This window comes from Zingiber officinale, chromosome 5A (genome assembly GCF_018446385.1).
Source record: "Zingiber officinale cultivar Zhangliang chromosome 5A, Zo_v1.1, whole genome shotgun sequence".
NCBI classification, from domain to species: domain Eukaryota; kingdom Viridiplantae; phylum Streptophyta; class Magnoliopsida; order Zingiberales; family Zingiberaceae; genus Zingiber; species Zingiber officinale.
Genome location: NC_055994.1, coordinates 47,572,483 through 47,594,738, shown reverse-complemented (window position 1 = coordinate 47,594,738; position 22,256 = coordinate 47,572,483).

Sequence of the window (22,256 nt, the reverse complement as noted above, 5' to 3'; positions counted from 1 at the left end):
ATTTGTCTTTTATTAAAAGTAACCTTTCTTGTCCAAACAAGAAACTGAAACTATATTCTTAATAAGAGCAGGCACATAATAACAATCGTATAAATCTAGTACAAGCCCAGAGGGCAGAGATAGATGGTAAGTCCCTACAGCAACAACAGCAACCCGTGCTCCATTGCCTACTCATAGGTCCACCTCGCCCTTTGTCAATGCTCTGCTATTTCTCAGCGCCTGCACATCAGTGAGAAACACATCCAGTATCTAATACCCATGATGTAGAAATAGATAGATTGACTTCTATAACATATATACCTGAAGTGGAAGTCTCACTTCGCTTCTTCTTTAGATCCTCCAAGTATACCTTGCAGTTCCTCTTCCAGTGCCCGGTCTGACCGCAGTAGAAGCAGGTAGCATCCTTGGCTTCTTCAGTGCCTTGCCTTTGCCCTTGGTTTGGGACTTTCCCTTACCTTTGGGCTTGCCCTTGCCCTTGTGCTTTTGGACCATCAGAATGGGCTTAACCTTCGTAAGGTTAATCTCAGCAGTACTAAGTAGCTCGGGCAGTGGCTTGTCAATCTCGTTCATGTTATAGTTGAGAACGAATTGACTATAGCTATCCGGCAAGGACTGCAAGATCAAGTCAGTGGCCAGCTCTTGACCAAGTAGGAACCCCAGTCTTTGTAGGTTCTCTATGTACCCAATCTTCTTGAGTACATAAGGACCTACAGGAGCCCCGTCTGACATCTTGCACTGAAACAGTGCCTTCGAGATCTCAAATCTCTCATGCCTCGCTTTTCCCTGATATAGTTGACGAAGATGCTCAACCATATCGTAAGCGCCCATCAACTCATGTTGCTTCTGAAGCTCTGAGTTCATGGTCGCGAGCATTAGACAGGACACATCTAATGCGTCATCTTGATGCTTCTTATAAGCATCTTTGTCGGCTCGCGGGGCATTGGCAGGAGGAGCCTCCGGAATGGGCTGCTCCAGAACGTACAGTTTACGTTCTTGGGTGAGAACTATTCTCAAGTTCCTGTACCAGTCCAGGAAATTCGCTCCGTTGAGCTTGTCCTTCTCAAGGACAGATCGCAGGGAGAAGGAATTCGTGTTCGACGTCATAGTTATCTACAACAAAAAAATTTGCAGAAATAAATATCATATTCTTAAAATCATTTAATTAGGCCTTTAATTAAATGATGCTCCCACTGAATTCTATAATTCTTGTGGGACAAGATCCACATCATACTAATCCTTGAGTTAGCTTTGGCTAATACGCCCAAGGCTTAGCATGATCGGTAGGTAACGATTACCAATTACATCTCTATGCAACTCTTGTTTATAGAATCAATATCCGCATTTATATTAAAACTCGAGTTAGCTTTGGCTAATACGCCCGAGAGTTAATATAGATGTGATTTTGACCTATCTTTTCCAACCGTTGGAATAATGCCTATAGTTGACTCGATCCAACCGAGTAACTAGGAATACTCAATCTAATTGAGTTTGTATTCACCCTTGCGTTGATAGGCGGGACCAAGATTGTCCCTCCGTACCCTACCAAGATAATATGTATTGCTCTTCTTTGGCAGATTCAACAATACATGTGATCGAGGTAGTGATAGGTATCACGGCACGGTTAGACATTTAGAGTTGGTTCGATCAAGATCTAATCTAATCGAAAAGGATGCATCTTGTGCACGACATAGATCTAATCTAATCGCAAGGGTGCATCATGCGCACGACTTAGATCTAATCTAATCGTAAGGCACTAAATAATTAATTACTTATTAAACATGCATCATATATGATCCTGTCTGAGAAACTGACCGTGAAGGAGATCCGGGAGAAGGAGACTCACTGTAATGATGAAGAATAATGACGGTGAAACATCGACCCGAGAAACCCAAAGCGGATCGGAAGAAAACCCGAGTCACCGAAGGAAATCTGATAAGTAGGAAGAAATCCCCGTCCAAATAGGAGAAAACCGAACCTTCAAGCTCCCGAGGCTCCCTACGCACAAGAGACAAATCAACACTATCGTCAGTGACCAAAGACTGGGGTGGGAATCCCTGGCTAGGCCCTCCGACGCTCAAGTTAGGGATCTCTCTTGATGTCGAGGAAAGAAGAAGAAAGAAGATGAACAGTAGCCCCAGAATTAGAGATGTGAACCTTTTTTTTGCCAACGGAGAGGATTCCCCCTTTTATACCACTTCATATAACCTCCGTAGTCATGAAGTGGACCCCGGTTTGTTAGAGTTCGTTATGACATCAGTTGCGTACTTGAGGAAGATGATTTTTAAGGAATCTTTTTTGTACCCCAGATGTACCTTCTTTGTCGTTTAATGCCTGCAATACAATCTGAAAGCATATTTCCCGCCAAAATATATATTCTCTATCATGAATTATTCCATTCGGTATATTCATTTATGATTCTTTTTCATGTGACTTCTATTTGTATCTTTATTGTGTCAAAATAATATTCTATCTAACATGTTTCTGAGTTATTCATTAACCCTTTTGGCCAATATTGGTCTATCTTTGCTTTAGAGTATGTATCAGTCTTTATTGGCTTACCTTCACACGACAATCATGTATCGGCCGCTATTGGCCTACTTTCGTTCAGCAGGCATGTGTCGACCGATATTAGCCTACCTTCACTTGGCAGGCATGTATCGACCGATATTGATTTACCTTCATACGGCGGGCATGTATCGACCGATATTGGCCTACCTTCGCTCGGAGGGCACATATCAACCGATATCGATTTACCTTTATACGGCAGGCATGTATCGACCGATATTGGCTTACCTTCGCTCGGAGGGCATGTATCGGCCAATATTGGTTTATCTTTGTTCTGGAGTGTGCATCGGTCATTATTAACTTACCTTCATATGGCAATCATGTATCGACCTATATTGGCCTACCTTCGCTCGGAGGGCACATATCGACCGATATCGATTTACCTTTATACGGCAGGCATGTATCGACCGATATTGGCCTACCTTCGTTCGGCAGGTATGTATCGACCGATATTGGCCTTCCTCCTTTGACTTTTTCTTCCTTTTATTTCCACATATGAAGGCCCATAAAACCTACCCATATCACTAGCCTTCCCTTCAAGTCTAGTCGAAGGAGGTGTAGACGACTGACTAGACAGAGGTATGATCTTGTCTTTTCCTACCCGTGACTCTGCTCCAGATTTTGAAATGACCTCACAGATTTTGTGTACCACTATCTTAATAGATTAAGTGTGGCCATACTGTAAGCCTTTTTCTCCTTTAAATAGGGCTACAACCTTCTCTTCACCCACAACCTTTCTTAGTTCTTTTTCTTCCTTGCTACTTTTTGTTGCTAAGGCCATGGTCATGGATCCTCCTCTTTGGAGGCAACTTTTGTTGGACCAGGTGAGATCTATATATGAGTTTATTGGGATTTTTGCTCCGGTTATTCCAGGGGTACAAGGGATCGTCTTAAGAGATGAAGCTTCACAGTTCAAATCTTCTATCCAAAGATGTAGGTGCTCTGAAGGACCCCAGAAACTTCAGAGAAATTTTTTCTACTTATAGAGGGGCAGCCAAATGACCCAGGGGTGTTATGTGAAGGGCACAGCACATGTTACCCTTGGGCTAAAATTGGTTGCTTCACTTGCTGAGCTCATACGGCTTGAGAAGGGAAGTGGTTTTCACATTTACTTTTCCATCATGGAATGAATCAATGTTTTCCTGTCTCGTTGCCCTTGAGCTTTTGTTTTTGTTGCTTTCTTCGTCTCGGGCAAAATATTACCTCTTATGAGCCTTGACAAGCTCAGACGAAGTGGGCTATTTCTATCTCTGCTCCATGGTAAGTTTGAATCCAGTGGAACTAAAATCTTCTAAGTGCCCTAAGAGTTTATGTTTGTAATATTTGTTATCTATTTGAGGTTGGCTGTTCCTGAGGAAATGTGACGCTATGTATTTGATCAGATTCTAAGTGTAAAGATAAATTTTGTATATAATCAAAGGCTTTTATGGAATCCTTCTATCATTTACAATGTGGTGTTGTGTTCATCATTTCTTCATGTATCCTATATATCAGTTATCATAGCTAAGGTCATTTTAACTATTTGTATAGTTTGATATTATAACTCATGTTATATCAACTGATGTTGTCTCATTGACTGAAGTCAATATCATATTTATCCAACATAACCACACTTGCCTTCGTTAATAAAAATATTTTCAATAAATACTAAGTCATATTCTGCACTGACAGATTAATATTTGTCACTCTTCTAAACTTTTACTCTTAAAATATTCTTGTCTTTAGCCTGGGTAGGGTCAAAAAGTTTAGTCCTTTTTATTTTATTATGCCCAGTCGATTGCATTTTCTTTCGAGCTTTTTGAACTGGTGATTGGCTCTCCTTTGGGTGAGAGGATGTTCGAGGCACTACCAACCCCCATCGCGGTCCGATTCGTCACGTCTGATATAAATGTCCGTCCCTTTTTTATGATGACCTGACACATGCCTTTTCTGATCACCACGTCACATAGGCCTTTTATCCTTCTATTTCGATCCTCAACGTCTGCTGAGCTACCAACGTCCTAATCTGACGACCGTCTTGCGTCTTCCAAACCCTAAACCTTTCGTCTCCTCTTTAATCCCCGTCCTTCCTTTCTCCTTCTCTAAAGCTCTTTTCCTGTTGCTGTCTTCAACCAGTCTTCGTGCTCGCCGTCGCACGACAATCCCTTTCCTTGTCTTCAGTAAGTAATACTTTTATTGCTCTAGCCCATACCTTTGTCCATGGCTGAAGTAGCGATTGCTCCTTGGTATATCCATATGTCTTCTATCTTTGACAAGAATGCTAGATTATCCATCCGTCGTCAATATGAAATTCCTAAGGAATATAAAATCATACTCCCAGCACCGACTGATCGACCTCATCATCCCCCTGATAACTGCGTGACTTTTTTCAGGGATCAGTTGATAGGGGGCTTAAGGTTCCCCATTCCTCCTTTCTTAATTGAAATAAGTCGATATTTTGATATTCCTTTGCAACAATTTGCTCCAAATGCCTTTCGTTATCTATGTGGCGCTTATATGTTGTTTCGTCTACGAGATATTCCCCCTACTCCTCAAAGTTTCTTCCTGTTTTCATACCCTAAGCTTTCGGAACCTGGTGTCTTCTTATTCCAATCGAGAACTAAAATGGTCCTTTTTGGAGATATGCCATCGTCTCTCAAAGCCTGGAAATCTCGTTTTTTCTTTTTAAAGTTTCCGGGACCTATTCCTTGGTCTCATGCTTGGAAGTCTTTCTTGCCTCCCTTACCCGATGTTAGAGAGTTTCATCTCCTTCCTACTTTTCCTATTTATTGTGAGAAGTTATTAGGTCACCGGCTCTCGATCCCAAAATGGTTGAAGGTCGAGCTGTTATACCTGTTTGGTTTAAGCCCAGTCAGACCCAATACTCACATTTCCTTAGGTAACGTCTTGTTCCTTTCTTTTTGTTTATAACTGCCTAAATTATTTCTCTATCCTATACAGTGGAGAGTTTTTATGATGCTTTGATTGACGAAGAAATACGCGTGGAAGAAGAATTGCTTCATGCCAAGGAGGCCGAATTTCTGGCCGCTATCGCCCCTCCACTGTCAACTGAAGAGCCGGCTATCTCAGCCAAAATACCTAGCTCTTCTGGGCTTCATGAGACTCCAGGAGGTTCTTCTAGGGATCCTGCTGCACAGATCCTCCCTGATCCTGCTCCTGCTATTACGTCTCCTGCAGCTGTTACTGTCTCCCCCTCTACCTCGGTTCCTCTTATCGAGCTTGCATCCCCTTGTAGCTCTGATAAACCCCTAACTGAGATTTCTGCGGGCAAACGTCCAGGACGCAAATTGACCAGGGCACCTCCTCCAAAAAGGAGGCTAATCCTTTCTGCTAATGAGCTTGGTTCAGAAGATTTTGCCTCAACTGATCTTCTTTCCGATGAGCCCACATTTGCAGAACTTTATCCTTCCTTGAATTTTCCTACCTCTCCTTTTCATAAAACTAGTACTTCTGGTGATGTTTCTTTTACTTTTCCTTTGTCTATTCCGACTTCAGTATCTCTACCCTCTTCGCCTTCTTCTTACTTGGTTTTTGCTCCACCATCTGTCTACTTCTTCCTTCTCAACTGGCTCTTCTACCATTCCTGTTCTCCCCATATTACTGGGGGGTTCTTTCGCTAGTTCTTGGGATGAGGTGCGTCCCCTCTTTGAGGGGCTTTCCATTCCTGAGGCGATTGACCGTTTTTCTAATAAAGAGAACAAGGTATGTTTACATACTTCTGCTTTCTGTTTATGGAGTATCGTCTTACGGTTTTGAATATGCTCCCAGCGGTGGCTAGAAAACATGGGTTTCTCCCGACTATTGCATAATCTGTACACTGAGAACGAGAAATTAAAATCAGAGAACAAGGGGTTGCGACAGCAGGTTATTGAATTGTCTTCTGCCGAGTTTTCTGCTATCGCCAAGAAGTAATTTGAAATTCAAATTGAGAACCTTGAAGCCCGATTCAAATTGGTTGCGGACCTCAATCAAGAGCTAACCTCAAAACTTGGCGAACTAAAAGAGAATTATGAAGCAGAATTGGCTGAGAAACTTAAAGCCTTACAGCTGAAAGAGGAGGAGGTAGCTTCTTTGACCATCTCCCTTGATTCGGCTAAAGCCGAGGCTTCTGCCAGAACAGATGAATTAAAAACCTCTCAGATGGCGTTGGTAATCTACAAAGGGGGCGAGGACGTTCGTTATAAGGAACGAGCCACCGCCATGATCGAGTCTACTGAGATCCATCTTGTCTGCTTTTACGGCAGGGGCCAAAGGAGCGATTCGACAATTGGAAGAGGAGGGCTACTTAGCGCGTGTTCCTCCTCTCAATTTCCTGAACCGTCGTAGACTCATTGAAGAAAGACCTCTTGATTTGTACCCCAAACTAGTTCTAACTCATTCTCCAGTGGTTGTAGAGAAGGGAAATCAAGGTTTTACAAACTTATGTGAATCTGAATAGTCTCTTTTGATTGCTGATCTTATTCAAATTTTTGGAAAATTTGTTGGTTTCATGTACGTGTACTAAATGCTACTTAGCTTGTGAGTGTCCAATTTTTCCCTATGACCCATTCTTCAATGACCCGGTCGATATATGTATAAACATTGGTAAGTACCGTCCGATATTTCGAAGATACCCCCAATTATCCTCATTCCTTACTAACCCGGTCGATTTAGGTACAAGCATTGGTAGGTATCGTTCGATATTTCGAAGATACCCCCAATTATCGGTCGATATATTAAGATGGTTCAATTTAACCAAGTTGTTTTCATTAATCAATATTCGAGGCTTGACCCGTGCTTTAAACCTATTATTTTTTGTTTTTGTCTCATCAAGTTTCTTCAAAAATTATTCCTAGGGAAATTTTACGTTTTTTCCGAGGTAGTTTATTTGACTTCATCTCTTTCCCTTTATTCTATGATATTATTACCTTTTATGACGCTTGACATTCTGAGCACCTTTTATTTCCCTTTCGTATCTTATGTTTAGAGGTTTTAGCATAGGACTAGAAAAGGGACAAGGGTTTACGGAATCTTATTCTGCTTCCCTCCGTCCATCTTTTCGCTTCTCAATTCCTCTTCTTTCGACCTTCTCTCTTCATGGCGGTTTCTTCTCTGGCATGGTTCCTCTCTTGCTCTTCCGACCTCACAGATACAGAAGAAGTGGACTTACAGGCAACCTATGGTTTTCCCTCTTACATTGTCCGCCCTGCTCCCCATGAGGGTCCTCACCTTCCTCCCTTAGACTGTATCTCCATCTTCAGGGACCAAGTTCTGCAAGGTTTCAGATTTCCTCTTCACTCCTTTTTTTGTGAGGTTAGCCGTTATTTTGCTATCCCGTTAAACCAGTTCATCCCTCAATCCTTTTCCATTCTAGTGGGCTTCATTGGAGTATCCAAACTGTTAGATTTCCCATTGTCTCCTTGTCTTTTCCATCATTTCTTTATTCCTCGTCGGGTAGATGTTGGTATTTTTAAGTTTCAATCTCATCCCAAAGCTATTCTATTTAATCGTATTCCCCCTCAAGGTGAATGGTATAAAAAAAATTTCTATATGCGTCTACCTTCTCCCCTTCCTTTTCCTATTCAATGGATACATGATCTGCCCTCGCTTCCTGACACTCAAGGTCTTCTCAATGATCTTTCTATGGCCTCTGCCTTGCCTAAACTGCGGGGAGCAAAATTCAGTTTACCGCATCTAATTGAAGAGGACTTAATGTTTCCCTTTGGGATAGACAACATTAATACTCCTTTGGATAGTTCCTTTGGTGAGTATAATTATTTTACTTCGCCTTTGCTGATTAGTATATCTCTATAACCATGATGTTTATACTCTGTTTTTCAGCCGACGCTATTCTTCCGGCTCTTATGTACAGGAATTCTGCTATGACCAAGTCCTTTATCAATAATCTTGGAGAACAATGGTTACTAGCTCGCCAATCTGATCCCAATCCCTCTACCTTGGGCTTGCTTTCTGAAGAAGAACAACAAGCAGAGGGTGTCGCACTTATGGAAGAGGAAGAAGAAGAGTCTTTTGTCACTTTAGTTAAAAAGCCAAATCTTACCAAGGATTCTCCCTTTGGTAATTTCTTTGGTACCTTTGTACAAATTCCTCTTGTTCCGGCGCCTATTTCTTTTGAAAGAGGTAAAACACCGATGACTCCCACCAATATCATCTCCAATCCTGCTCTTCGAATGATGAGGCCTGGTCTGCTTACCTCTTCTTCTTCTACTGTTTCAGCTTCTCTTGCTCCTGCTTCTAAGATGTCCGCTATCCCTCCCGTGCCTTCTGATGTACGTAGATTATATACTCTTTTATGCATGTTTTTACGCACATTTACATACTTTGAGCATGCTTGATCTATGCATTTTTATACTTCCAGCTTTCCTTTTAGCATATTTACTCTTTTGGTTTGGAGATCTGCTTTTTGTGCATTTTCGGTACCCAGGAGTCGATTTGGTGAAGAATCTACATCTTTGGGCATGCATTGGAGGAAACGAAGGGAGAAAGTACCGGGCCGTGTACCTCATACGGCCATGCACTGGGATGGAGCTCGGGCCGTGTGGAGTTTGGCACCAATAGAAGAGGAAGATGACATGGCCGTGTGAACCTCGCAGGACCGTGTCAAGATTTGAAGCCAACCAGAGCAGAAGCCTTACATGGCCGTGTGGATCTACACGGCCGTGTGAGACTTCCAGAGACCAAGCAGGTTGTGGCCGTGTGCACCACACGGCCGTGTATCATTTCCAGAGAGCAGAAGGGTTCTGGCCGTGTGGAGTCACACGGCCGTGCAGGTTTGGCAGGGCCGTGTCACGGGGCCGTGTGGCGCCCGATTCCCTCCTCTATTTAAATCCTTCTTCATGAATTGAAAGGGGATCTCTCCCCCTTTGGGAGAAAGCAAGATTTGGTGGTTTCCTCCCATTCTTGGGAGGATTTCTGGGCGATTCTTAGGGAGAACTCGACGATTTCGACTCCGGAGCGTGGATTGGATCCGAAGACGACGCTTCTTTGTAGATAAGTTTTCTCTTTTCCCCTCTTCTTGTTTTCTTGGATTGGGGATTCAAGGAATGCTTGTAATCTCTATTCTTTCGGGTTTTCTTCCTCGATTCATGGAGTAGATCTTGTATTCTAGGATTAAGGGAGTATTTGTATGATTGATTGATGTAATCTCTTATGGATTTGTCATTTTCTTGTTTTAATGACATTATCTTGCTTGTATCAATTAGATCTTGAATGATTGATGGTTATTTGTGCTTAATTCTCATTCTTGATTGATTTTTTGGATTTCTTATGGACTTGGTAAGGATAAACTCTCACTCGATCATCCGAGGGACAGGTGCAAGCCCGTGTAAGGACGTTTGAGAGATAATCTTGAAGAGGAAATAAGAATATTCAAGAGAGTAGGATGGATTCTATGATTAGCTTCTTGTATCTTTATAGATTAATAAGGTGTGGGCTTCTATGTTGATATCCGAGGAAGGCATAGTAATAGGTGCGCTTCTGTGTAAGGACAACGTAGGTTCATGTCTAATTAATCCTATTTAGATACATTTCTCAGTCCTTAGCCGGTTGTCTATTGCAAGAGGGAACCGACAACTTTCTACATGTTTGGCAATTGAGGAATAAGAATTGGTGAACCATTTACATTCAAGAAATCTTACAAAGAAATCGAAACACCTAGAATCTTCCTTTATCATAACCCAAAACACTAAACTCTTGTTTGTTGATCTCTAATATTAGATTTGTTTACCTTTACTTTGCTTTTGAAACGATTGGATAGTTGTTTAGCTAATTCGCATTGAGACATTTCTAGTGCTTATTCCAGTCCCTGTGGATACGATAATCTTTTATATTACTTGCGACATTTCCGTACACTTGCGGAGCGTAACAAGTTTTTAGCGCCGTTGCCGGGGACTGCGCTATAACATTAGGAATTATCAATTGAGTTAGACTAAACGTAACATTTGTTTTCCTTTCATATTGCATAGTTGTAACTAATCATTAGATTTCTGTTTTTTTTACTTTCTTGTATAACTTTCACTTCTTGTTAATTCCTTTTGTACAAATTCAATTCTGCATTTTTTATTCTTCTAATTTTCTTTTTGTGTCGAATTGCTATCTGCTATCTTGTTCTTGTGTATGCGAAGATCTAACTTTGCAGGGGAATTCTTTCCTTTTGACCCTGAGATTGATAGAACTTTCCATAAAAGAAGAATTCTGCAAAGGCAAATCGAAGAACAGAATATCTAAACATGGTGTGCAAGTCACTAGGAGATTATGGAGCTCTGAAGTCTACAAAACAAATGGGAGCAGTTGTTTACCCTAACATACAAGCAAGAAATTTTATACTCAAACCATCTTTTGTTTCCATGGTTCAGAAAACTCTGTTTGGAGGATTAGAGATTGAAAATCCTTATTCCCATTTGATGGAGTTTTATAGATATTGTTTACTTTGAAATACGAAGAAGTTTCGTATGATATTATTCAGCTGCTTGCTTTTCCTTTTAGTCTGAAGGGTGCTGCAAAAAGGTGGTACAATTCTCTAAAGTCTCAAAGTATCAGAACATGGGATGAGTTAGAGCAAAAATTCCTTGACCAATATTTCCCTCCAAGGAAAACTACTTATTTGAGAAATCAAATTTTAAATTTTAAGCAATTGGATGGAGAAAAATTGTACCAAGCCTGGGAAAGATATTCTTCTCTTCTGCAGTTATGTCCACATCATGGAATTGAGAAATGGTTAATTATGCATTTGTTCTATGTTGGGCTTTCTTTTTCAAATAAGAATCAACTGGATTTAGCATCTGGAGGATCATTTTTGAAAAAAGGTCTAGAAGAAACTTTTGAGATAGTTGGCAGAATCACGCAAAATTCCAATGATTGGGCAGAGCAGGATAGTTCATTCTTGACAATGGATATCATTAGAGGAAAGGATGATGTTGAAAAAGGGCTTATCTTAAATCAAAGTGATTTCCAAACATTATTTCCTTGGTGTTGTGCATCATTATCAAAAACATTTGGTGAAAAAGTATTTTCAACAGAAAAGGGGGTATGTCTTGGTGATCATAAGGAGGAAGATCTGTCTTTAGACAATGAGGAGTTGTTAGAAGAAAGCTTGGCTGAGGAGGAGACTATGTTGATAGAACAAGAGCCAGTTTTTCCAGAAATAGTACCACTTCAACTTGAACTTAAACCATTACCCCCAAATCTTAAGTATGAATTTCTTAGGCCGAATTCTACTTATCCAGTTATAATTAGTGCTCAGTTAAATGAGTTTGAAATAAAGAGACTGTTGGATGAGTTAAGGTTGCATAGAAAGGCCATTGGATATACAATAGATGATATAAAAGGGATTAGTCCATCTCTCTGTATGCATAGAATTTTACTTGAAGAGGGGTACAAGAACTCAATTGAGCATCAAAGGAGACTAAATCCAAATTTAAAAGAGGTAGTAAAGAAGGAAGTGATTAAACTACTTGATGCGGGGATTATTTACCCAATTTCGGATAGTGCTTGGGTGAGTCCAGTCCACGTGGTTCCAAAAAAGGGAGGAATGACTGTTATCAAGAATGAAGGTGATAAGCTAATTTCAACACGAACAGTGATGGTGTGGCGAATGTGCATTGATTATCGGAAGTTGAATAAAGAAACAAGGAAGGACCATTTCCCTTTACCATTTATTGATGAAATGCTTGAAAGATTGGCTAAACATTCTTATTTTTGTTACTTGGACGGATATTCTGGTTTTTTCCAAATTCCGATTCATCCTCAAGACCAGGAGAAGACTACTTTTACTTGTCCTTATGGTACCTTTGCCTATCGTCGGATGCCATTTGGGCTTTGTAATGCTCCAGCCACTTTTCAGAGGATGATGGCAGTTTTTTCAGATTTAATAGAGAAAATTATGGAGGTTTTCATGGATGACTTCTCAGTTTATGGGGATGACTTTGATTCTTGTTTGTCAAATCTTTCTACTGTTCTAAAAAGGTGTGAAGATACAAACCTAGTGTTGAACTGGGAAAAATGTCATTTTATGGTTAGGGAAGGGATAGTTTTGGGGCATAAAATTTCAGAGCGTGGTATTGAGGTAGATCCAGCAAAAGTGGAAGTAATAGACAAATTACTCCCACCCATCAATATAAAAGGAGTTAGGAGTTTTTTAGGACATGCTGGCTTCTATAGACGCTTTATTAAGGACTTTTCAAAGATTTCCAAGCCATTAACTAATCTGTTGATTAAAGATGTTGAGTTTTGTTTTGATAGCGAATGTATTGAAGCCTTCAATAAAATTAAGAGTGCTCTTACAACAGCTCCAGTCATTCAAGCACCTGATTGGGATCTTCCTTTTGAAATAATGTGTGATGCTAGTGATTTTGCTGTAGGAGCAGTTTTGGGACAGCGAAGAAATAAGATTTTGCATGCGATCCATTATGCAAGTAAAACACTTGATGCAGCCCAAGTAAACTATTCTACTACGGAAAAAGAATTATTGGCAGTGGTATTTGCTATTGATAAATTTAGATCTTATCTAGTGGGATCAAGAGTAATAGTATACACTGATCATGCAGCTATCCGGTATCTACTTGGAAAGAAGGACGCTAAACCTAGGTTAATCAGGTGGATTTTACTTTTGCAAGAGTTCAACCTTGAGATTAGGGATAAGAAAGGAGCTGAAAATGTAGTAGCGGATCATTTGTCTAGAATATCTCAAAAGTCAGAAAATGAGGTGGATGTTGATTTGCCTATTGATGACATATTCCCGGATGAACACTTACTAGCCTTATCAAGTGTGAAAATTCCTTGGTATGCAGATTTTGTGAATTTCCTTGCTAGTGGACTGTTACCTCCGGATTTTTCTCATCAACAAAGGAAAAAGTTTTTTTCAGAAGTTAAGAATTATGTTTGGGATGAACCTCTCCTATACAAGAAATGCAATAATGTGATTTATCGAAGATGTATACCTGAAGAAGAGGTTAGAGATATCTTGTTTCATTGCCATTCTTCGTCCTATGGAGGACATCTGGGTAGTTCAAAAACGATTACGAAGATTCTTCAAGCAGGATTTTATTGGCCAACCTTATTCAAGGATGCTAAGTTGTTTGTTCAATCCTGTGACCAATGTCAGAGAACTGGGAATATAACTAGAAGAAATGAAACAATGTTAAATTACATTCTTGAGGTTGAGTTATTTGATGTTTGGGGAATTGATTTCATGGGACCTTTCCCTCTTTCATATGGGAATAGGTATATTCTTGTGGCAGTAGATTATGTGTCCAAATGGGTAGAAGCTGTGGCATCTCCTACGTGCGATGCGAGAACAGTTATCAAACTATTTAGGAGTATTATCTTTCCAAGATTTGGGGTGCCAAAGGCAGTCATTAGTGATGGAGGATCACATTTTATAGAGAAACAGTTTGAAAACTTACTTAGAAGATATGGAGTGAAGCATAAAGTAGCAACACCTTATCATCCTCAGACTAATGGGCAAGCTGAGATATCTAACCGAGAAATTAAGTCCATATTGGAAAAGACTGTATCTACTTCAAGGAAGGATTGGGCGTTGAAACTAGATGATGCTTTATGGGCTTATCGAACTGCTTATAAAACTCCTATAGGGATAACCCCATTTCGATTAGTTTATGGTAAGCCTTGCCATCTTCCAGTTGAACTAGAACATAAGGCTTATTGGGCAATTTCAAATTTGAATATGGATCTAAAAGAAGCAGGGGAGAAAAGGAAGCTTCAGTTGAACGAACTTGATGAATTAAGGATGGATGCATATGAGCATGATAAATCTTACAAAGAAAGGACAAAGAAATGGCACGATCAACACATTCTTCGTAAAGATTTTAATGTGGGAGATTTGGTTTTGTTGTTCAATTCAAAATTAAAAGTTTTTCCTGGGAAGCTTAAGTCAAGGTGGGCGGGTCCATATGAGGTAAAGAAGGTTTATCCTTTTGGAGCCGTAGATATTTGGAACAAAGATTTTGGGATAATTAAGGTAAATGGTCAACGACTGAAAAAATATATTCATGGCACGAAAATAGAAGAGGTACAAAGGTTGTATTTTTCTGAACCTCGCCCTCCAGATTGAATTCTTTTAGCTAGTATAAATTCATTTTGTTGGTTTTTTACTTGTTTTTGATTTTTTGTTTTCAGGATTAGATGCAAAACAAAGCCCGGCCGTGTTCTACACATGGCCTGGCTTTGTTTACAGAGAAGGGAAGTGCTGGGGCAGTGCCACCCAAACACGGTCGTGTAAAGAATCCCGAGGGAAAAGAGGAATAGGCCGTGTCCCATACACGGCCGTGCGAAGAAACCCATGAAAGAAGATGTTTAGGCCGTGTCGCAGACACGTCCCGTGTCTGGAATCCAGAGAAGAAAGGGAAGGGGGCCGTGTCACAGACACGGCCGTGCGATGAGAAATGATCATGGCCGTGTGATATCACACGGCCTGATCCACATCTTCTCAAGGAATTAGGGCGCGGGGTGGGGGCGGCACACGGCCGTGTACCGCCGCTTGCTCCTTTTCCTTATCTCCCCATTTCTGAAGGATTGAATTACTTCCTCTAATTTTTCCTTCTCATTCTTCTTTAGGAGATTAGATTTTCTTCCATGGAAAATGTGATTGAGGAGACTTCGGCCACAAGAAAAGGGAAGGAGAAGGTGGTTGCAAGAAAGGAGAGGAATGTTTGCTTTAAAGGTATTTCTAATGACTTTGGTATTGTTTTCTCTAGTGATGAGCAACGGTATAGATATTCGTCTTTATGTAAACGACCTCTTTTAGGCACTAGATTTCTTGATGTTGAAACTTTAGAAACTTTGGGGTTTAAGGATGATTTAGTTTGGCTATTTGAAAGGATAGGATGGAGTGGTTTAGTGAACATGAGATATCCTACTTATCCTAGAATTGTTCTTGAATTTTTAAGCTCAATAGAAGTTGATAATGTTCAAGGAGGGGGGAAGTGTAAATTCCGGTTGTTTAATGAAAATTATGAATGGACGTTGGGAGATTTTAATACTTGTTATGAGTTGCCAAAGAATGATGTGTGTGTGATTTTGCCCCAATTTGAGAATTCACATTTCTGGCAACAAATTTCTGAACAACCGTTATTTGATCCTCATAATTCCAGAGTTTGCCAAATTATCAATCCTATTTTTAAATATGCTTATTTGGTCATGAAAAATACTATATTTGGAAGGGAGGACAAAGAGGGATCGGTAAGACTTGTAGACTTGTATTGTCTGTGGGCAATGGTTGAAAATGTTCCAATTAATTCTGGTTATTTCTTTCTTAGACATTTGGCAAAATTAGGGAAATCAAATTCTACCACACCTATTATTTTGGGGGGATTACTTACTCAATTGGCCTTAGTATTAGGATGTGATTTGAGTGAGTTAGAGGTGGTGGAGAGTTTTTGTACGTTGGATTTCAATTCATGTTTAGCAATGAAAATGATTAAGCATGAAGAGCATGGATTTAGTTTAGTCATTAAAAATGGTTTCCCTTTAAAATTGCCCAATCATGATTTTACTACAATTCATAATAAAGAGAATTGGTGTTTAAAGTTAGCTAGGCAACAATCTAGAGCCTTGTCAACTTTTACTCAAAAAAATGTTTCTAAGGGTAACCAAGAGATTCATAGTTTTATGTTTCAAGAACTTAATTCTGCTTTAAAGAATATTCATAGTGATTTAGATTCAACTAATGAATTTCTTGAAGATAAGAAGCCTATGGAGGAGGAACTATTTAAAAAGCTACAAGATTGTTTCAAGAGCGAAAGAGAATTGTGTGATAAGATTTCTAAAATGATGAATGCTTATAGGGCTAAAATGGAATTTCATGAAGATCTTAGAGGTTGTATGAGATTTGTGCAGGATGATATTGATAAATTGTTTGAATATCATAATTTTTTCAGAAACGAAGTTAAATGGTTTGTTAACGATTTTGCATCTTCCTTCCCTGATTTTCCTGATCTTCCACCTCCTCCACCATACTGATTTCATCGGGACGATGAAAAGTTTAAGTCTGGGGGGGTGTCATATATTGTTTAGTTTGGTTTTCAGTTTTTAGTTTTTGATTAGTTTTTCATGTTGGTTCTTATTTTCATTGCTTGTTGCTTCATTTTGCTTGTTTTTGAAATAATCATGGCAAAAAAAATTTTGAGAACATCAAATCTTCAATTATATGCTTTCTTGGATTCAAGTGAAATGTTAGCATGATTATTGTCTCGATTCATGATGTTCGCATGATGCTACTAGTAAACTTTGTGTAGTTCTTTTTTCTATCTTGGGAAGCATTAATAAGCTAAGAATCTTATGGTGATGAGTTTTAGTTTTGGTTCAACCTTAAGGATTTTATCTTCACTACACTTGTGCTTGATGCTTGAATAGTTGATGTCATTGAAATAGTCATGATTCATCTTGTTTGCTTAGTACTTGGTTTCCATGGTGATCTCTCAACCTTCATTTTGGTTACTGGATGAGGCTCAAATCATTAAAGCTCATTTGGAAAAATCAAAATATCCCATCATGTGTGCTAAAAGTACATTTGTGAATAAGTTTTGCACAATGCAAACACTTATAAAAAAAAAAACACAATAAGGGATATAAAAAATAGTTGTCATGAGTGGAATCTAGCAAGTCACCCCTTTGAGACCGAGTTAGGTTACTGGGGAAATGACTGTTTAGCTTCTCTTGAGATTAAACACACCTTTGAGACCTTGGGTTAGTTGAGAAATATGAACCAAGTGAATGTAAGTAAGTGCCTATCACTGGTTACTTGTCTTTAACTGGAAACATTAGGAATTCAAATTTGATGACGACTTGACTAGGACATGGATTGAAACTTGAAGGGTGTTGAGTTACTTTTACACTGCGCACAAGATTCTTATGCTTGAACCATACTTTACTTGTTTCCATGATCATACTTGTTAATGAAACTTTTTGATAGAATTAGGAAAGTGCACTGGATTTTATGAATGTGTTGTAGAACATATGAATTTAGACTGCAGCATTTTGCTTGAGGACAAGCAAAGGTTTAAGTCTGGGGGTGTGATGTGCGTAGATTATATACTCTTTTATGCATGTTTTTACGCACATTTACATACTTTGAGCATGCTTGATCTATGCATTTTTATACTTACAGCTTTCCTTTTAGAATATTTACTCTTTTGGTTCGGAGATCTGCTTTTTGTGCATTTTCGGTACACAGGAGTCGATTTGGTGAAGAATCTACATCTTTGGGCATGCATTGGAGGAAACGAAGGGAGAAAGCACCGGGCCGTGTACCTCACACGGCCATGCACTGGGATGGAGCTCGGGCCGTGTAGAGTTTGGCACCAACAGAAGAGGAAGATGACATGGCCGTGTGAACCTCGCACGGCTGTGTCAAGATTTGAAGCCAACCAGAGCAGAAGCCTTACATGGCCGTGTGGATCTACACGACCGTGTGAGACTTCCAGAGACCAAGCAGGCTGTGGCCGTGTGCACCACACGGCCGTGTATCATTTCCAGAGAGCAGAAGGGTTCTGGCCGTGTGGAGTCACACGGCCGTGCAGGGCTGTGTCACGGGGCCGTGTGGCGCCCGATTCCCTCCTCTATTTAAACCCTTCTTCATGAATTGAAAGGGGATCTCTCCCCCTTTGGGAGAAAGCAAGATTTGGTGGTTTCCTCCCATTCTTGGGAGGATTTCTGGGCGATTCTTAGGGAGAACTCGACGATTTCGACTCCGGAGCGTGGATTGGATCCTAAGACGAAGCTTCTTTGTAGATAAGTTTTCTCTTTTCCCCTCTTCTTGTTTTCTTGGATTGGGGATTCAAGGAATGCTTGTAATCTCTATTCTTTCGGGTTTTCTTCCTCGATTCATGGAGTAGATCTTGTATTCTAGGATTAAGGGAGTATTTGTATGATGGATTGATGTAATCTCTTATGGATTTTCCATTTTCTTGTTTCAATGACATTATCTTGCTTGTATCAATTAGATCTTGAATGATTGATGGTGGTTTGTGCTTAATTCTCATTCTTGATTGATTGTTTGGATTTCTTATGGACTTGGTAAGGATAAACTCTCACTCGATCATCCGAGGGATCCACGTGACAGGTGCAAGCCCGTGTAAGGACGTTTGAGAGATAATCTTGAAGAGGAAATAGGAATATTCAAGAGAGTAGGATGGATTCTATGATTAGCTTCTTGTATCTTTATAGATTAATAAGGTGTGGGCTTCTATGTTGATATCCGAGGAAGGCATAGTAATAGGTGCGCTTCTGTGTAAGGACAACGTAGGTTCATGTCTAATTAATCCTATTTAGATACATTTCTCAGTCCTTAGCTGGTTGTCTATTGCAAGAGGGAACCGACAACTTTCTACATGTTTGGCAATTGAGGAATAAAAATTGGTGAACCATTTACATTCAAGAAATCTTACAAAGAAATCGAAACTCCTAGAATCTTCCTTTATCATAACCCAAAACACTAAACTCTTGTTTGTTGATCTCTAATATTAGATTTGTTTACCTTTACTTTGATTTTGAAACGATTGGATAGTTGTTTAGCTAATTCGCATTGAGACATTTCTAGTGCTTATTCCAGTCCCTGTGGATACGATAATCTTTTATATTACTTGCGACATTTCCGTACACTTGCGGAGCGTAACACCTTCTACATCCTTGGCATTGGCCTTGCCTCCCTTGGCTTATAGGCCTCGAGCGAAACGAACACCTTGCCGGAGATCTTCTCCCATTGTCAGCCCTTCAACCGCTAGTGTTTCCACAATTGTAACAACCCCTCCTGCACTACTACCTTCTGTTCCCTCTAGCTCCCACTCTGTTCCTTCTGGTTTTACTATCCCTTTTCCTCAGATTGCCTCCTCTTCTTCTCCATATCCGGCTTCCTCTCATCCCCCTCCTTTATTTAGAGTGGCTGCGGGCTTACCTTCTCAATTGGGACAGCCTTCTAGTCCTCCTGGCTATAGCACTCTGCAATTGCAAGGTTTATTGGCTGAATCTTGGTCACAGGGTTATGAACAATTACAAGGCCTTAGTCTCCCACATCGAGCGGATCGCCATAGTCGTCAGGCAGTGGCTGTAAGTATTCCCAGTTATGTGTTTATTAGCTTTGTAACTTTATCCCTAACTGACATTATCCTTTTATTTAGTTTCTAGCCACAAGTCTGCATATCGATCAGTTACTCACAGCTAAAGATCATGAGAACACTAAATTGAAAGCTCAATTGGAAACATTGAGGGCCGCGTCTCTTTCTTCCGCTAGCGACCCGACTCAATTGCAGGAGAAGGTGGCCTTGCAGGATCAACAGTTGGGGATCCTAAAACAAGAGTTGGAAGAATGCCAGCAACTATTAAAAGACAAAGAGCTGGCTAGAAAAACCTTAGAATTACAGGTGGATCGACTGCATTCCGGTCTTCGTTTGGAGATCGCTCTAAAAGAGAAAGCTCTCTTAGATGCTTCTCAGAAAAGTCTTATCTTAGAGAATGTAGAGAAGCTTCATAATGCCTGTCTTTCTGACCAAGCTCAGGACCTGGCTTCTCATGATTTCACTATTCTACAGGAACAAGAGCTGAGGAAAGCTCAAGATAACGAATTATCACTGCTCCAGAAGGAATTGGAACAGCTAAGATCAGAGAAAGATGTTTTAAAAGAACAAAACATAAAGTTGCAAGCTGATTTCCAGAATTATAAGGAGCAGGAAAAGGGTCGGTGGGAAGAATGGCGGCAAGTTTACTTACAGTCCCCGGCATTTGCCCGGGAATTTGTTCGCAGGATAGTGGGTGCGCTAAATCATTCCGTATCGGGAGTTCTACGACAGTTAAAAGAGGGTGGATATCTACCCAAAGAACCTCCCCTATCTTTCATAAATCGCCGCAGGCTTAATGAAGAACTACCTTTAGCTTTGAAAGGCCCTTTTCCTAATGTCTAAGGAAATTATTCATAAAAACTTGTAAAGTAAGAACTGACAGTGGAAAAAGTGCATTTGATACTAAGTAATTAAGTACTTGCAAGGTGTAAGAAAAACTTTAACACTTACTTGCTTTTCCTTTATGCTAGTTCAAGAATACCCCTTCCTGACATGCTTTTGATTGCTAAGTATAAACTTTATTGGAAAAATCCCTTGTTCATCTTTCAGAATTAAACCTTATCTTGATGGATTCTTCCTTAAGTAACATCCGGTATGCTTTGTATCTCCCCGAGGATGAATGATCTTAGTTGAGACTGGATCCGGAATTGTATTAATGATCTTCAGATTAAGTATAATATCCCAACCGGATTTTGAATAAAGACTTTCATATATCTGAGATCCTATATAGAATCCTTCTCAATTCCTGCTTAATTAGGCTTCGAAGCCCGGAGATTCCCTGATTAATTATACCTTGCGTTAGTTCGAAATCTCTGATTTCATCCGTGAAATCTTGCCTGATGTATTTCATAGAATCTTCCCGATCGACTTTGGTTTATAGTCTCCGAGTCTTCCTATGAAAGCCCGCCCAGATTACTTCATAGAATCTTCCCAATCGACTTTGGTTTATAGTCTCCGAGTCTTCCTATGAAAGCCCGACCGGATTACTTCATAGGATTTTCTCGATCGACTTTGATCTGTCTCAGTTTATAGTCCCCAGTTTTTCCTATGAAGGCCTGCCGGGTTACTTCATAGAATCTTCCCGATCGACTTTGGTTTATAGTCTCCGAGTCTTCCTATGAAAACCTGACCGGGTTACTTCATAGGATTTTCTCGATCGACTTTGCTTTGTCTCAGTTTATAGTCTCCGCTTTTTCCTATGAAGGCCTGCCGGGTTACTTCATAGAATCTTCCCGATCGACTTTGGTTTATAGTCTCCGAGTCTTCCTATGAATGCCCGACCGGGTTACTTCATAGGATTTTCTCGATCTACTTTGCTTTGTCTCAGTTTATAGTCTCCGGTTTTTCCTATGAAGGCCTGTCGGGTTACTTCATAGAATCTTCCCGATCGACTTTGGTTTATAGTCTCCGAGTCTTCCTATGAATGCCCAACCGGGTAACTTCATAGGATTTTCTCGATCGACTTTGATTTGTCTCAGTTTATAGTCTCTGGTTTTTCATATGAAGGCCTGCCGGGTTACTTCATAGAATCTTCCCGATCGACTTTGGTTTATAGTCTCTGAGTCTTCCTATGAATGCCCGACCGGGTTACTTCATAGGATTTTCTCGATCGACTTTGCTTTGTCTCAGTTTATAGTCTCCGATTTTTCCTATGAAGGCCTGCCTACTTCATAGAATCTTCCCGATCGACTTTGGTTTATAGTCTCCGAGTCTTCCTATGAATGCCCGACCGGGTTACTTCATAGGATTTTCTCGATCGACTTTGCTTTGTCTCAGTTTATAGTCTCCGGTTTTTCCTATGAAGGCCTGCCGGGTTACTTCATAGAATCTTCCCGATCGACTTTGGTTTATAGTCTCCGAGTCTTCCTATGAAAACCCAACCGGGTTACTTCATAGGATTTTCTCGATCGACTTTGATCTGTACGAAAGTATAATACTTGGGCTAACCTCGTGTTGGCCTGTAATTCCTTGAGGGGAGCTGAATAGGCCTTTATGATTCCCCCTTATTTTACTATTTGAAAAATAGAAAGGAGGCTTCTCCTGATATTTATCAAGTTATATGAATCATATTTATTTCCTGTGTCAATATTTATCTTGCATGACTTTCATCAAAGAAACAAA